Source organism: Neophocaena asiaeorientalis, unplaced genomic scaffold, assembly GCF_003031525.2.
Source record: "Neophocaena asiaeorientalis asiaeorientalis breed wild unplaced genomic scaffold, Neophocaena_asiaeorientalis_V1.1 scaffold72, whole genome shotgun sequence".
NCBI classification, from domain to species: domain Eukaryota; kingdom Metazoa; phylum Chordata; class Mammalia; order Artiodactyla; family Phocoenidae; genus Neophocaena; species Neophocaena asiaeorientalis.
In genome coordinates, this window is record NW_020185336.1 from 13,440,379 (window position 1) to 13,453,704 (window position 13,326).

Below are 13,326 nucleotides of genomic sequence, written 5' to 3' on the forward strand. Positions count from 1 at the left end.
GCTGTCGGTTCACCCTTCCTTACCTACACTTGGACCAAGTTGAAAGACTCGTGGTTTGCATTTTGTCTCCTCTCCCCAGTTTACCTTTCCTAGAAGTCTATTGAGGAGGGACAGCTCCTGAGTGGGAGGAGAAGGAGGAAGGAGAGAAACAGTGGGCAGAATGATGCCCACTCCTGAATTAGCTCCAAGAGACTGGGATTGGAACTTACTCTCTGCAAGGAATGGTGGCCCTCTGGCCACCTCTGAAAAGTCTGTGCAAGACACCCAATCGTCAGAACTAACGCCCTTTCCAGGATTATCGATGTGGATCACAGTGCACGTGGCTGTCACTCCCTGACTCATAACCTTCCAAAAGCATGATCAGGGCCGATGGGATCTGACTCTAATGTGTTCCTGAAGGGTTCCATGCTAATCTCCTCCATCAATCCCTTCCAGCCTCCTTGGCTTGGCTTTTGCTTAAATAAGTCAGGCATATCCCTCCCTCAGGGCCATTATATTTGCTGTTTCTTCTGCCCAGAATGGTCTCCCTCAGACACTCATATGGCTCACTCTCGTTTCATTGAGGCCTGTGCTCCAACTTCACCGTATCACAGAGCTTCCGTGGCTCTCCTGACAAGCTTGCCTTGCCGCCCTTCCCTCTCCTCTTAGAACTTTGATCTGTCCCCTTGTATACTATCTGTCTTCCTCACTGGTATGTAAATTCAGGAGGATAGAGACTTTGTCCTTTTCAGTCATCACCATATCCACATCACAATTCCTAGCACATTAATTGGCACTCAATAAATATTCACTGGATGAATGCTTTGGTGGGGCAGAGTCATAACTTGCTGGTCCAGCAATGTCTCCAGCACAAGCTTCGTTCATGAGCCTATGTATATCATCTGCACTAATTATATGCCCTGGTTGTGTGTGTGTGTGTGTGTGTACATGTGTATACATTCGCATGTTAAGAATAGCTCTAATAAAAGTGCTATATATATATATATTTTTTTTTTGCGGTACGTGGGCCTCCCACTGCTGTGGCCTCTCCCGTTGCGGAGCACAGGCTCCGGATGCACAGGCCCAGCAGCCATGGCTCACGAGCCCAGCCGCTCCATAGCATGTGGGATCCTCCTGGACCGGGGCACGAACCCATATCCCCTGCATCAGCGGGCAGACTCTCAAACACTGCGCCACCAGGGAAGCCCAGTGCTACATATTTTGATTTTTGAAAATTGTAAAATAGGCATGGTGGCAAGTTCAGGAACCTATGTGGCCAGCAAACAGAGGAAACGTTCAGGACCTCAGCCTTGAAGGCTTTCACTAGGGCTCGGGTTGGCATGCCTTCCTGTTGTCCTGCTAGCACAAAAGGGAGATGCCATCCAGAATGCATCTGGCCTCTGGGCATTGCTGAGCGTGGATCTCAAAGAGGGATCCAATTAATTTAAAAAAATAAAAATAAAAATAAATAAATTCTTTAAAGAGAGGGAATCTACTGAGCTAGTGTTGATAGGAACTGGGTATTGACCCAGATCTCTTTGGGATCCTCATATCTCCCAAACAGCCTCAGGGTCCTCTGTGGTTTCAGCCACATTGGATTGAGGAGTTTGATTGCTTTTTAGCTTGGTTTCTCTGTTTACATGAAGCTGTTAAAAGTCATGAAAGGACCTCAACACCTCTGAGTTTCCTCTCTTCCCCAAGAGGACTAGCCCATGCTGCATGAAATACCCATAAGGCAGTACCAAGAGGAAAGTTGTCACCCGTGTGTCATTCCTACAGCTTTTGTTGACTAGGTCTTTTTAGTCTGGCTTGCATTCATAAGCAGTGACATCATTTAGCATCTGTTAATCCAAAATTCACTGAGCACATATATTTTGAATCTATTGGAACATTCAATAAATATTTACTGAGTAGCTACTATAATGCATTAAAATGAAAAACCAAATTCTGCCTTGTTTATCAGGAGCAAAATCCAATATGTAAAGGAGGGGGGAAAATGGAGAAATTCTACTGTCAGCTATTCCTAGGGTAACTCCAAGAAAACTCCTTCCAGCCACCCAGGGCCTCAAAGACCATGGTCAAAAGACCACGATCGGGTAGAGTATTTTTAAATGTTAAAAAAAAAAAAGTGTTCTCAGGTCTATAACAATAGCTGATTTTCAGGGACTTCCCTGGCTGTCCAGTTGTTAAGACTCCGAGCTTCTAATGCAGGGGACGTGGGTTCGATCCCTGGTGGGGAAATAAGATCCCACAGGCTGGGTGGCATGGCCAAAAGATTAAAAAAACAAACAAAAAAACTGTTTTTAATGTATTTAACATATCTCAGTTTAAAAGCCACAGTCTCTTTAACCCTCTGGCAAACTATTGAAATTCACTCTGCTTGGCAGGTAGACAGGCCAGAGTGTCGATTCAGAGAAAGAAAGGCCCGTGGTAACCAAGTGTCACATCTAAAACACCTGTGTGGGTAGGTGTGCACCTAGATGAGTCAGAGTTCTCTCAGTTTTCTGATACCGTTTATACCACTGTACAAGACAATCAAGATTCTGACCATTGAACACGAGGTGTATTTACTGCAGTGTGGTCAGTTTAGCCAGCGGCAGGAAGCATTTCTCTCTCTGGTGACTGATTTGAAGGCCAGTTGTCCTGAGAATTTGGATTTTTCTGGATCTTTTCTCATGCATATGGGAAACAGATGGTAAGCACATAGTCGTTCTCTTTTCCATCTGATCCTCTGGGCAACTATTGAGGTTGACTGGATGGTTCCAGTGTTCAAATCATGATGGTTCTGTTAGAAATAACTCAGTTTGCATCTAGGGGTAAATAACAAAATACAACTTTTCCTAGTGAGGTATAAATTGGGTATCTTTGAAGTTATACATTTTGAAGAATTTTAAATGTCCAATACTTCTGAAAACACATAACCTTTAATGAATTGATTTTTGTTTTACCATTTCTTTTCCTTTTGTTATGTATTTCATCTTTCTAGAACTGACATGTTTAATGATAACATGATTATTTTCAACCAATGGTTGTGTAGTAATCATCACAGTAGCCTAATTGTAAAAGTCATTGAATATCAACTCAAAGACTGTTGACACCAACATCAGAAATTTATACACACACCTACATACACATCTACTTGTGTATGTGTGTGTGTTCACATGTGTGTGCATTATATATGGAGAAGGAGAAACACTGAATTACAGCTAATATCTCCCACATGTGCACTGGACATTGAAGTGATACTCATTTTTAGTTTCAAGGAGTTGTTTCCCAGGCAAATCAGTAAGGCAATAAACTTACTTTTTAAAAGGCCCAAAAGTGTGTGACTGAAGGCTACTCAGAGGTAAGGGGCAGATCTGAGGTCAAGGCTGTGTGACCAACTCAGTGTCTCAGATCCCACAATGTCCTCCAGGGCCATTTGCTGCTGCCCTGGTTTCTCACACCTAGCACCTTTGTATACCTATTAAGTTGGAAAATAGTTCAGTATTCAAGGGCTGGAGGCTGAAGGTGGACCAGCAGCCAAGGTGAATCCCAGAGGTTCTTTGAGATTCATTCGTTCAGTCAAACGTGCATTTATCGAGCAACTATTATGTGCTGAGTTATAGATGAATAAACACCACCACTCCTGCTTATAGCCCAATAAGAGAAGACAAACATAAGGCAACACATGGGATCCTGTTCTAACAGATGCCTGGACCATCTAACAGAGGCTGTGAAAATAGAGGGCAGATGTAACCTTGTGTAATAGTTTGCTAGAGCTGTTGTAACAAAGTACCACAAACTGGCTGGCTTGAACTAATAGAAATTTACTGTCTTACTGTTCTGGAGGCTGGAAGTCTGAAATCAAGGTGTTGGCAGGACCATGCTCCCTCTGAAAGCTATAGGAGAGAATCCAGTCTTGCTTCTTCTTGCTCCTGGTGTTTGCAGGTAATCCTTGGTTCCTTGGCTTGTAGATGCATCACTCCAATCTCTGCCTCCATCTTCATGTGGCCATCTTCTCCTTTGTGTCTCTCTGTCTCTGCACATGACAGTCTCCTCTGTGCTTCTCGTCTTTTTGTGAAGACACCAGTCATACTCTTTAATGGCCTATGCTACTCCAGTATGACCTCATCTTCACTAATTACATCTTCAACAACACTGTTTCCACATGAGGTCACATTCTCAGATCCTGGGGATTTAGAACTTCAACGTACCTTTTTGGGGCGAGGGTTGGGGGGATACAATTCCACCCATCACATCCTGATGTTCATTTTGTAAAAGTCAATGTAAAGCTTCAGGAGACTCAGTGCCTGGCCTGTTCCACTTTCTCTTTGGAGACTCATAATCTATTAAAAAACAACTCTTGAAAAAATTTTGTATCAGGATTACAAGATTATAAATATTATGGGATACTTAAATGTTTTCAATCAACAAATTAACTTATAAAACAAAAACAGAACGCAATATAATTATGTTATTCATGAGAAAATTGCAGAACTTACTTAAAAATCTTAATTTACAGTGTACTCTAGGAAGTGGGATCCAAGTTTTAAGTTCCCTGATGAACGGCAACTTATTTTAATCCTGTCAGTTTATGTTGGTCAGCTATTGTGTAACCTCACTAGACTTAACTTCAGAGGCCTCCTCTTGAGGCCCTTTGTGAAAATGAGGCTGGGCCTCACAGATAGCACAACCCCCCTTGAAAAGAAGCCATTTTTGATTGAAATGTGCTTAGTTCCTTCCCTTCTGCCCACTGAGCCCACACACACTGCCTTTGCTCTGGCTTAGTTTTCCTCACACCCTCATGCCCCTGACTCCTTGCCAGAGGGTGGACACATTCTGTCCAGCCCACAGGTGGCTGCTATTTGCAGCAGTGAGCTCCGCGTTCAACACTGTGTTGACCCCAGGTCTTGAGCCTGTTTGCTCTTGTCTGATGACCCAAAGACAGCTCAAGGGCTCAAGACAGTTTTCTAAGTGCGGCAAGCATTCTCCAGAGACATTGTGATGGCTCCTATAATATATTCTTCACAGTTTGGTAGAGAATATTGCTTTACCTCACCACATTGCTACTGCCCCCAGAGAAATGATAATAAGAACCAACATTTATTGAACACTCACCACGTATTAGGCACTGTGCTCACCTTTTTACAGAAATTCTCTCAATCTGCAGAAAATTTTATGAGGCCAATACAGATGTCTTCCTCATTTTACAGGAAAGGAACCCAAGGTACATAGCAGGTAGGTTACTTGCTCAAGGTCACACTGTTAGTATCCTTGCACTCAGGTGCTCCAACCTCAGGGACAAGACTCTTCACCGCTCTGGCCACCAATGGAGGACAATGAATGGATGACCAGTGAGCAGGTAGATGGATGGACGGACGATAGAGCAATAGATTGACCCCTGTACAGTGAGCTCAACTGGCCTACCCTAGAATATGTCAGGCCCTTTGGATAATGTCACATCCCCACAGTCACAGACATGCTCGGGAGGCAGTAGCACACAGGGGTTAAGAAATTGGGCTCTGGGGTGACACTACCTGGGTTTGAATCTTGGCTCCATTACTTCTAAGTAATGTTGGGCAGGTTGTTTGCAATTTCTGCTGCCTCTTAAGTTTCCTCTTATGTGAAATGGGATTATCATAGTATTTTACTCATGGAGCTTTAAAAGGATTAAATAAAATGATGCATTTTACAGTCAGATTAGGCCTGGCAAATAATTAGTGCTCACTAAATGTTGGCTAGTGTAATTGTCTCAGTTATTTAACAGCAATACCTTACTTTTGTCTTGTATCTATACCTCAGAGCTTTCAAAGCTTGTTATAAATGTTTTCTCATTTGAGCCTCATCCAGCCCCATGTGATACACAAGGCAAGCATTTATCTCTAGTTTACGGAGGAGGAATTCATCTCAAAGAGTTTAGGGACAAAATAAGTCCTAGAGCCAAAGACAGTGAATGCAGAATGGGCTGGAAAACAAGTGGCTTGACTGGGCCCTGAGGGGTAAGACCTACCCAGAGGAAAACTGAAAAAGTAGAGAAAAATCTAGCTTTGGCCTCTCCGTCCTCCTTTTCTCTTCACCCATGCAGCCTGAGTTGCTTTAGGCTACTGATCCCCTCCAAAATTTGATTTTGTCTTGAAGAGTTGTTTTTTACATGGCTATGGCTTGTTTAAGGAGGGCACTTGTGGGGTTTTTAAGACCCTAAGGAATGTAGCTGTGATAGAGACAGTTCAGGCACTACCTGAGGAAGTGAAAGGGGAGGTGTGTCTGAAGTCCAGGAAAAGTTAGGCAGGAGACAAAGCACAAATGGCCTTCCATGAAGAGCCGAAGGATCTTAAACTTACCTTTAGACGACAGACTGCAATGGAAGCATTTGAAGCACTAGAGGGACACAACACATTTGCATTTTAGACACACACACACCAGGGCTGATGGAGGATAGATGGGAGGCACGGATTCAGGGAGACCAGTTGGGAGACTGCATTGATAATTCAGGTGAGACGTATGGATCGGCCTGAATTAAAGCAGTGACAATGGAGAAGGAGAAAAGAGGTCATCATGAGAGAGATTTACGAGGTGGCGCTGAGAGTTTGAATAAATGTGGAAGAGGGTAAGAACTGGAGTTGGAGGTTTTTACAGTCAGATTGTGGGTGACAGGAAATGCTTCCTAGAACAGTAGTTCTCACATTTCATCGTGCATCAGAATCACTTGGAGGGCTTGTTAAAATAACGATGCTGGGCCCCTACCCAAGAGAATCTAATTCAATAGGCTGGAGTAGGGGCCCAAGATTTGCATTTTTAGCAAGTTCCCAGGTGATCCTAATGCTGCTGGTCCTGGGACCATACTTTGGGAACTCTCCTAGAGAATGGTATAGTTACATTTTGATGTAGCTTCTAGGAAGGATTTAGACACAAATTAGCTGAGAAGATAGAGGGGAGCATTTTAGGGGGGCTCAAAGGCATAGGCGAGGCAATCATGACTTACTCACTGTAGTGGCCTTTGGAGAGCTTCAGCATGTTGGAGGTGAGATTTTCCTTGACAACTATGCCCCTTTGCAGTATAACCTGTTTTTGAGAACTTCCCTTCCTCATTGTGAAATGGCCATTGGATATAATGAGTCTTAGTGTGGGTTTTACCAGGTGCAGATGCTGAAGATGGATTTAAGTGAAAGTACTTTATTTAAGAAGCACAAGCAACTCCAGTAAAGAAAGGCATGTTATACAGGGAAGGGAAGACAGAACTATTAAGCCTCAGGGAAACTGGGATCATTGCAAAGCACACGCCTCAAAATTATTCCTACCAAGGTGGGAGGCAGATGGGGTATTTATACAAAAACTCCTGACAGGCACTATTGAGTGTGGTAGCTGGTGACTTGGGGTAGTGTGTTAATTCCTTGGCACTTCTGGTCTGCAGCTTGCTGGGCAGTACAACTTCCCTTAGTGCTGAGGAAAAGAGCCTCAGGGACAGAGATGCAGATTTGGCTTTAGAAGTGGTGGAATATGTCCAAAGGGGCAAGGGACAGACTGTACATTGATAAAACACCACCTGGGGGTAATCTTGAGCTGAATGCCAAACATGGTCTCTGATAAGTCTCCCAGTCTGGGCCTTTAGGCAGCGTGGCAAAGCAACAGTCAGCCTTGTAATTCAGTGTTTATTTTCATTTTGTGCATCTGGAGAAAGAGAAAGTCAGGAACGTGAATTGAGCTGAGGTAGGAGTAAGGATTCCTTTGGCTGGCTAAGGATGGCAGGTATTTAGCCTCTGGGAATGGCACATTTTAGAGTTAATATTCTCTACCTATTCCCTACATGTAGGACTATTCTTTACGTACTCCTTATCTGTAGAACTATTCTTTTCTTATTTCAAGAAGCAGAAGTCAGTTCCAAACTGCTAATGGGGTTTGAATTTTGTTTTGGTTACTCACTTGAGATTAACACATTGCTAGCTTATTACCTCATAGTTTCTTATTATTACTTTTTCTCCCTGAAAATACCATGACTTAGGTATTTCTTTAAATGTTCTTCCCTGAAAGCCATATTTTCTTTGGCATCTAAATTAGATTTGCATTTTACTTTTGGTCCTTCTCAGTCTCTGCAGCCTTAGGTTCATTTTTAGATCAGCTGGTGTTTAGACCCTTTTGTCATCATTCAGAATTAAGCAAAATAACAGAGAAATGAAATGGTTCTGCTCCCTGTTAAGCTCCTTGGGTGGTCAAATAAGGCACACCTGTAACCAATCAAGAACTGTACTAATCACATTGAAATGTCTTTTATTGGTTTCATAAAAAAAAGGAAACAAATTTTTTAGGTAAAAAGTCATTATTAACCCCAATGGCCCCTGGGATGACTCTAAGTTGCATTGAGATGCCTCTTGGGTGTTGACCTGTCCAGAGAAATTGCTTGGTAAGTTTTAAACTTATTTTTAAATAAAAATCAGGACTGTCATTCATACTTATTAAATTAAAAATATGTCATTGCTTTATAGTGTAATATAATGGTTTTTAAATAGTGTAAAATGTTTTCTTTTGGAGATCAGATTGGTCTTGTTTGAAAGTTACTATGTGTCAATCTTCAGCTATAAATTCATCCTGAGACCCAAGATATGGAACATCTATTTATGGAAGATTAGCTGTGGTGTCTGTCATTCAGCAGCCCAAGGGGCAGTGGTGAGGTCAAGTTCTAAAGTGAACCTCACACATAGGAAGATATTTCATGCAATGCAGAGCCGAAAGGGTCATACAGCTTGCTCATTTTACAGATAAGGAAAATGAGTCCCAAAGCAAGGGAAGGATTTCCTAGAGTAAGACATTTAGTTGTCAATTAAATGACATGCAGGTCAGAGATGGAAGGTTGGTAAACTGACTCTCTCTTCCCAGCCTTGGGTGCCAGTTTTTTTTCTGTGGCAGTCCTCAGGGTTTGTTTCGACCAAGGCAGGTCTGGAATTGCCACACTGGATAAACGTTAACGTCGGGATTCACAAAGTATATTCAGTGGGACAAAATTAACTTAAATATATTGTACTATGGTTGAATACTTTTCAGACATGCAAGGAGAAACCAGAGAAGCCAGTAGATTTCTCTTCCTTTGAGGCTCTGTTTCTTGGAGCCATTACAATTGAATGTGCCTGCAAATCTCATAGAGGGGTTAGAATGCTCAGCACTTCCCACACTTCTTGACAATGGAACCCTCTTCTCATGGACCAACTTATAAGACTAATGATTCTCAAGAACTCCTACTGGGAAAGGCCAGTCCCAATTCCCTTGTTTACTTTTGAGGAAAGGAAGCCACAGAGAAGTTTTATGGGACAAGCTTCTATTTTGGAAAAAACTAATCTCAGGGGACTTCCCTGCTGGTGCAGTAGTTAAGAATCCACCTAAAAAAAGAAGAAGTAAAACTGTCACTGTTTGCAGATGACATGATACTATACATAGAGAATCCTAAAGAGGCCACCAGAAAACTACTAGAGCTAATCAATGAATTTGGTAAAGTTGCAGGATACAAAATTAATGCACAGAAATCTCTTGCATTCCTATACACTAACAATGAAAGATCAGAAAGAGAAATTAAGGAAACAATCCCATTCACCATTGCAACAAAAAGAATAAAATACCTAGGAATAAACCTACCTACGGAGGTGAAAGACCTGTACTCAGAAAACTATAAGACACTGATGAAAGAAATCAAAGATGACACAAATAGATGGAGAGATATACCATGTTCTTGGATTGGAAGAATCAATATTGTCAAAATGACTATACTACCCAAAGCAATCTACAGATTCAATGCAATCCCTATCAAATTACCAGTGGCATTTTTTACAGAACTAGAACAAAAATCTTAAAATTTGTGTGGAGACACAAAAGACCCCGAATAGCCAAAGAAGTCTTGAGGGGAAAAAAAGGAGCTGGAGGAATTAGACTCCCTGACTTCAGACTATACTACAAAGCTACAGTAATCAAGACATATGGGACTTCCCTGTGGCACAGTGGTTAAGAATCCACCCGCCTAATGCAGGAGACACGAATCAATCCCTGGTTCGGGAAGATCCCACGTGCCACGGAGCATCTAAGCCCGTATGCCACAACTACTGAGCCTGCACTCTAGAACCCGTGAGCAACAACTACTGAGCCCACGTGCCACAACTACTGAGCCTGCACTCTAGACCCCGTGAGCAACAACTACTGAGCCCACGTGCCACAACTACGGAAGCCTGCGCACCTAGAGCCTGTGCTCTGCAACAAGAGAAGCCACTGCAATAAGAAGCCTGTGCACTGCAACAAAGAGCAGCTCCTGCTCGCCACAACTAGAGAAAGCCCACGCACAGCAACGAAGACCCAATGCAGCCAAAAATAAATAAAAAATAAATAATTTTAAAAAAGGACAATATGGTACTGGCACAAAAACAGAAATATAGGTCAATGGAACAGGATAGAAATCCCAGAGATAAACCTGTGCACCTATGGTCAACTAATCTATGACAAAGGAGGCAAGGATATACAATGGAGAAAAGACAGTCTCTTCAATAAGTGGTGCTGGGAAAACTGGACAGCTACATGTAAAAGAATGAAATTAGACCCCTTCCGCTTAGAGGAAAACATAGGAAGAACACTCTTTGACATAAATCACAGCAAGATCTTTTTTGATCCACCTCCTAGAGTAACGGAAATAAAAACAAAAATCAACAAATGGGACCTAATGAAACATAAAAGCAAAGGTAACTACAAACAAGACGAAAAGACAACCCTCAGAATGGGAGAAAATATTTGCAAATGAAGCAACTGACAAAGGATTAATCTCCAAACTATATAAACAGCTCATGCAGCTCAATATTAAACAAACAACCCAGTCCAAAAATGGGCAGAAGACCTAAATAGGTATTTCTCCAAAGAAGATATACAGATGGCCAAGAAGCACATGAAAAGCTGCTCAACATCACTAATTATTAGAGAAATGCAAATCAAAACTACAATGAGGGGCTTCCCTGGTGGCGCAGTGGTTAAGAAGCTGCCTGCCAATGCAGAGGACACAGGTTCGAGCCCTGGCCGGCGAGGCTCCCACATGCCACGGAGCAACTAAGCTCGTGCTCCACAACTACTAAGCCTGAGCTCTAGAGCCCGCAAGCCACAGCTACTTAAGCCCGCATGCCTGGAGCCTGTGCTCCACAACAAGAGAAGCCACAACAATGAGAGGCCTGCGTACTGCAATGAAGAGTAGCCCCTGCTCACCGCAACTAGAGAAAGCCCGCACATGGCAGCAAAGACCCAACACAGCCAAAAATAAATAAATTTATTTATTTAAAAAAAAAAAACTACAATGAGGTAACATCTCACACCAGATAGAATGGGTATCATCAGAAAATCTACAAACAACAAATGCTGGAGAGGGTGTAGAGGAAAGGGAACCCTCTTGCACTGTTGGTGGGAATGTAAACTGATACAGCCACTATGGAGAACAGTATGGAGGTTCCTTAAAAAACTAAAAATAGAACTACCATATGACCCAGCAATCCCACTACTGGGCATATACCCAGAGAGAACCATAATTCAAAAAGACACATGCACCCCAATGTTCATTGCAGCACTATTTACAATAGCCAGGTCATGGAAGCAACCTAAATGCCCATTGACAGACAAATGGATAAAGAAGATGTGGTACATATACACAGTGGAATATTACTCAGCCATAAAAAGGAATGAAATTGGGTCATTTGTAGAGACATGGATGGATCTAGAGACTGTCATACAAAGTGAAGTTAAGTCAGAAAGAGAAAAACAAATATCGTATATTAACACATATATGTGGAACCTAGAAAAATGGTACAGATGAACTGGTTTGCAGGGCAGAAATAGAGACACAGATGTAGAGAACAAACGTATGGACACCAAGGGGAGAAAGTGGCAGGGGGTGGTGGTGGTGGGATGAATTAGGAGATTGGGATTGACATGTACACACTGATGTGTATAAAATAGATAACTAGTAAGAATTGCTGTATAAAAAATAAATAAAATAAAATTCAAAAAAAAAAAATGAATCTGCCTGCCAGTGCAGGGGACACAGGTTCAAGCCCTGCTCAGGGAAGATCCTGAGTTGCGGAGCAACTAAGCCCATGCGCCACAACTACTGAGCCTGTGCTACTGAGCCCGTGTGCCACACTTCTGAAGCTGGCACTCCTAGAGCCCATGCTCCGTGGCAAGAGAAGCCACTGCAATGAGAAGCCCACACACCACTCTGAAGAGTAGAGACCCGCTCACTGCAACTAGAGAAAGCCCGCGTGCAGCAACGAAGATCCATTGCAGCCAAAAATAAATAAATTTATTTTAAAAAACCCAAACTAATCTCAGGAGTAACCAAGCACCAGGCATGCCCACTCTAGGCAGCTGTCTACTGAAATAATAATTCCAGGGTGCCCTATTTAGGCACAGTTTGGATCTGAGATTATCTGTTTAATTCAGGATCTGCAATGCCATCTTGGCCCTCCCTAAAGCATATCTTGAGTCACTGGAGAAGATAGAATTGACCCAGTTTTTCAGTGACCTCCAGACCACCTGTGTTCAATAGGTCAGCTAGACTGCCCATACCATGCTGAACTGGATTTCAGGAATAGACCTGCATTTCAGGGTCTTCCTGGGGCTACAATGCACTTGAGAATCAATGGGACAATTATTGTCCACTGTTTACCTGCCCATATATTGCTATATTGTCAAACATTCCAATTTCCAATGTTATGTGACTAACCATGAAAACATTGCTGATAAACTCTCTCCACTTTCCTTCTTAAAAAACCAACTGTTCTGGTCCCGCTGACAGTGACGGAAAAGTGAGTTAGATATTAGTTCAAACTCTGTCAAGTGAGTTAGGCATTCCCAGACTGCTCATTACCTCACAAAGAGTGTTAAGAACTAGTTAACCTTTTTTTTTTTTTTAAAGAACTATTTAATAAATCACTCTGAAAGGATGGCTTAGGTAGGTTGGTTTGGCATATACAGGACCTCATAAAATGCCACCTCCTTCACATAGCCTTTTCTTGCTAACTAGAAAGTGATACAGCAGCTTCCTCCCCTAAAACCAGCTCATACAATCACTAATGGACATGGAAATGTATATTCAATTTAAAAAATTGTCATCTAAGCTAGATGTACCTTTTATGTTGTAAATTCTATGGCTGCCTCTCTGTTCATACTTACATATACATGTATACACAAATACATGTAATGAATAATTTTTGAACTCTAGACCTTATTTTTAACAACGACGTAATGACATATATTGAAACTAGTATTTGGGAAGTCATTTTCCTGGAAAGAAATTCACATACACATACATACACACATATGCGTGCAAAGATGCACACACACATACACACGTATATT

At 42.2% G+C, this 13,326-nt stretch overlaps 1 protein-coding gene across 1 annotated transcript in view; it reads left to right on the forward strand.

The window, feature by feature from the left end:
• Positions 1-3,819: 3,819 nt before the first annotated feature.
• The window catches only part of LOC112393583 (nebulin-like), a gene marked incomplete at its 3' end in the record, with an annotated part of 93,615 nt that continues 84,108 nt past the window's right edge, over positions 3,820-13,326 (forward strand). Inside the window, exon 1 of the mRNA XM_024735897.1 lies at positions 3,820-3,909. The remainder of the gene's footprint in view (positions 3,910-13,326) is intronic.